The 4,895-nt window shown below is 46.7% G+C and overlaps 1 pseudogene across 1 annotated transcript; it reads right to left on the minus strand.

Annotated features, from left to right (window-relative positions):
* Positions 1-1,144: 1,144 nt before the first annotated feature.
* On the minus strand, positions 1,145-3,382 carry LOC308096692 (thimet oligopeptidase-like; annotated as a pseudogene). Its single transcript has 2 exons — positions 2,917-3,382; positions 1,145-2,762 (listed from the first exon to the last, which is right to left on the minus strand). The product of its transcript is annotated as a thimet oligopeptidase-like (transcript).
* Between the last annotated feature and the right edge of the window lie 1,513 nt (positions 3,383-4,895).

Genomic DNA, 4,895 nt, shown 5'->3' on the forward strand with positions numbered 1-4,895 from the left:
ATATAACTGGTGTATATAAATGAGTGGGTAAAATATGTCCAAGGATTCGTCGGTGATATCAGATCGCAGACGAATCCTTGCTATCTTTAAAACAACTTCGAACATGGCGTAGCATCCGTCGCTACTTCCTTGTTGCATAGTGACATCACTGTCGAATCCTTGGTATCTTTGTCCTAGCCTTTCAACGTGTGTGTTGATCAGCGCCGTTAATATGCGCTGTAGTCTTTGCTCGTGGTAGTGAAACACTAAACAGGATTATTATTTCATGTCAACATTCAAGTACAAGTATCACAAGATGTAACTCAGGTAAAGTAATGCGCCACTCTGCAAGTTTAACTAACGTTTTTCCTAATACAGACAGAGCCTTCGGTCAAGAAAGACGATCATCAAGGCTAATACAGATATAAATATGTTTTAATCATCCTATCCTTGTTAATATATCGCCATTTAGGTCAATGATATAACATTATGTAGTGATATGATAATATAAATAGCAGCCAGTCATTGACTGCGTGACTGCGTCACTGCCAGTCTGTCTTCTGAGCGACCAACCTCCCTCCCTCCACCCGGGTATTAATGGAACTGTCCATTTCACAGTCTGAGCCCCGAGACCCCCCGCTCGCCGGGTCCACTCGGGTATTAGTGGAACCGTGCATTTCACAGTCTGAGCCCCGAGAAACCCGCTTGCCGGGTCAACTCGGGTATTAGTGGAACCGTCCATTTCACAGTCGGAGAACCGAGACCCGAGACGAACTGTACCGGCTCCGACCCGGACCCGGAGTCACTTCTTGTGAATGGCCGAGCCGGGTACGGGTCGGAACCCGGGTATTTCGGGTTACATGCCTAACCCGACGAGCTCTAGTGAGCATACCGATGAGCATATCGTTCGGAACGACGGTTCTGGACGACTGAATATCTGAACGACTTCACGGCTGGCACCGCACTCCCTCGAGGTCCTTGCCGATGCGCGCACCGAGTTTGAAGTAGGCCGGTCCCATAATATGCATAGCGGTCAGATCTGTGGCTCTGGCAAACCGGATCTCCATATTTGCCTATATATGGGCGTATCGGGTTTGTTTATGATTATGTCTGAGTCATAGTGACGTGGCCGAGGTCCGACCACCGGCCATCCCATTAGCCAATTTTAATATAAGATGCCATCAGGTTTATATGAGTGTTGCTTAGTGTATGGGTGGTGGGTCGTTTGGGAGCACACTTTATTTTTCCTTTTTTTGTTCTTCTGTTTTGAAACCGTTATTCCTTTGCTCAGGAGGAACGCTTCCTGATTGGGCTCACAACCCAAAAAGTTCTTCAGCATCTCCTCGGCGTCCTTAAGAACCACCAGGTTTAAGGATGCAGTTTCTGTAGTCCAAACCAACCTTAGGGTTCATGACGCCTTCCTGTTTGAAACGGCTGTAGAACATGTCCATGGCCAACACCTCGCTCCACAGGTAGCGATACAACCTGGCCCCGGAGCCACCTGTCACTTGGTCACAGATAGCTGATATGTTGGGCCCTTGAAAAGCAGGGACTCCCAAAATGTCCTTGCTGAGCCTCATGCATTCAGTAGCCGGGTCCAAACCAGTCTGGGTGTGAAGAGCCTGGTCCAATTTAGCCAGGACTACCATACTCAGGTCGGCCAGACCGGCGTAGAAGAAACGAGACTCGATGAGTTTGTCCAGCAGGTCGTCGGGAATCGGAGCTCCTGTCTTGTAGTGTTTAGACATTCTCTGTAGTGGTTCCTTCTCCCAAACCCAGTTCTCCAACATCCCGGACGGAGCCTCTGCAAAATCCTCTTCCACGTTGAATCCACTGAACGCAGTGTAGTCAACCTGAGCACAGAGGCAGTGCATGACGTGACCAAACTCATGGAAGTACGCCTGCACCTCGTCATGCGTCAGGAGGGAGGGATCGTCGGCTGTGGGTTTGCTGAAGTCGGCCACTATGGCAGCGACAGCCAACTGTCTACTCCCATCAGACAGCAGACAGCCGGGCTGCAGTGGGAAGCAATATCCAGAGCAACCTGCTTGGATGTACTTTCCCTCTCTGGTGAACAGGTCGAGGTAGAACTGTCCGACTGTCTGTCCAGAGGAGCGGTCGGTGACGCAGTACAGAGTGACATCAGGATGCCACACGGGGGCGCCGTGCACCAGGCTGAAGGACAGACCCAGCAGGTCCTGGTAGATGCCCAGCAGACCCTGGGTCACAACCTCCAAGGGAAAATACTCTTTCAACTGGTCGTGATCAACTCCAAACTGGTTCTTCAATGCCTGGGCCATGTAATATGGCAGGTCCCATTCATACAGCTCCCCATTGAATGGCAGACCTCTCCTCTGACACTCATCCTCCTTTAGTTTGAGGAGGTTCACTCTCTCTTTGTCTCCCTGTGGCTTCAGCTTATGGGCCAGCTTCTCCAGGAAGATGGAGACCTCCTTGGCAGACTTTGGCCATGTTTATGTTTGTCTTTAGGACAAAGTCAGCGTAGGTTTTGAAGCCCAGCGAAGCGCTCTTCCTAGAATGCGACTTCAACAACTGCTTCATGATGGCCGAGTTCTCTTTACAGCGTGAGATAAATGCTTCCTCAAGTTTCTTGCGTGTTTCAGGGACAAAGCATTTCTTCATGATGGGGGAATAGTCGTTCTCCAGCGTGATCTTCAGCTTGTCTCCATCTGCCTCCAGTGAGCTCAGGAAGTCCTCAGGAAGACCTCCCAGTTCATCCCTGCTGAAAGTCAAACTGGTGCATTTTATCTTGTCTTGTTTCTCTTTGGGGAGATGCACTCCATCCCTTTTTTTATTTTTTATTTTTTGGGGGGTATTTGCCACTGTCACTGTACTGTTGCACATATGAGGAATGTGTTCTTCCCCGGTGTGCCCCCTTGTATTTCTTATCCCTAGTAGTATGACCACGAAGATTACTTAAATGCTTAATATCCATCTCGTTGTCTTCTGTCTCTTGGAAACCTTTCCCGACCAGCAGTCTCTCCATGTATTTCTTATCCTCCGTAGTAAGACTGTCTTCATCCACCTTCATCCCCAGAGCTTCAATCCTCTGGTAGACGTCCTTTCTCATGCTCACGTCCTCATCAAACTCAGACATCTTTTTATATGCATCCATGCTGGCGGCCCTCACCTCCTTACTGGGAGACACACAATAGAGCAAGAACAACATGTTCTTCTGGACAGTGTACTCAGCTTCCATGTCAGCCAGGGCCTTCACGGTGTTGTTGAAGGTCACACCGTCCAGGTCCAGGGCACCCACGGTATCGTACACCATCTTGGTCTTGACGATGAGCTCTCCAGACGTCTGCTGTATCCGTTCAGGGCTCAGATCCAAGCGCAGGCGGTTGTCTGAAAACCACGTCTCCTGTACAGTAGGTCCCATCTTAGCTTCCATGCACACTTTTTAATCCTTTGAAGAATCCTTTGTCAAAGACCTGTGAGTCTTGGTGATCGTTGGAGATTCTGGGGTTTGTTGATTGAATCTCTGACATCACTGTGCCTTTTATACTGTTGGCACGGTGCTTGTGACATCACGTGATGTCATTATGAGTCAGACATATCCACATATGGAGTGCTAATGTCAGTCAAGCCCAAAAATGGAGTCTATGATGCCAGACTTTTTTTTTCAGATTTGTCAGTTAGTTCCATATGTGGAGTTCCAGGTATTCCGTGTCGTGGTCTGACGCACAGTGGTAACCATAACGACAAGGACTCCCAAATATGTAATGGGTAACCATGGCGACCTATCATACAATTCTATGCAGTCAAGAGATTTACTTTAGAGTGTCACTAGTTGTGTAAAGTAACTAAGTACATTTACTCAGTACTGTACTGTAAAAGTACAATTTTGAGGTATTTTTTACTTTACATGAGTATTTCCAGTTTTCAGTACTTTTACTTCTACTCCACTACATCTCAGAGGCAAATATTGTACTTTTACTCCATTACAATTATTTGACAACTTTAGTTACTTTTAGTGTACTAGTTACTTTGTAGATTTAGATTATTATTACAAAACATACATTAACCACTTCAGCCCTATACATTTCTGCCATTTGAAAAAAGCAGATCTACAAGCTCACAATGCGTCGCGATTCAACACATTGTGAGCTTGTAAATCTGCTACTTTCAAAGTATTTTTGAAAACTTGTGAAATGGGACATTATGCCAAATGAGTACTTTCTACTTTTGTTATTTTAAGTACATTTTGATACCAATACTTTTGCACTTTTACTCAAGTAATGTTTTTATTCCGGACTTTTACTTGTAACAGCGTATTTCTACAGTGCAGTATTGATACTTTTACTTAAGTAAAATATTTGAGTAATCTTTCCACCACTGCCATTCATTTCATAATGATTCTGGTGTGTCCATGATGAGACGTCTATATATATGGTGCTACAGTATAACATAACGCCATATGATGTAACAGATGGTCATAGAGATCCAATATTTGGGCAGAGCCAAGCCCCCAGAACCCAATGGTTGCATTGAAGCGCATTGGACATGCTGGCCATTCATAGGTACTGCAACTGGGGCCACTGTACATGAACGGGCGAAAAGGGTTTCGACCAATGGGCTCGACCCACGAGCTTGCGCACGGGGCTGCGCACCTCTGTGACGCAAAACGCGTCACAGAGGTGACACAAAACGTTTTGCAGAAGCCCCAAATAGGCCTCGTCCATCACATTTCACAACCTGGAAGAAGGGGTGATTTCGGCCCATGCGCTGGGTGTGCAAATCAATGCAAGTGGATGGGAGAGGATATCCGGTGCCCTCTCTATTATTTTTAACTCTATGGGCACAGCAGTGGAGGAACTATGTTGCACCGCCGATCTGAATGATATGCCCATATACGGAGATATCTGTATCTGTCAGTCCTTGTCCCTTTTATG

Source organism: Gymnoscopelus braueri (assembly GCF_963280865.1).
Source record: "Gymnoscopelus braueri genome assembly, chromosome: 2".
Classification (NCBI taxonomy): domain Eukaryota; kingdom Metazoa; phylum Chordata; class Actinopteri; order Myctophiformes; family Myctophidae; genus Gymnoscopelus; species Gymnoscopelus braueri.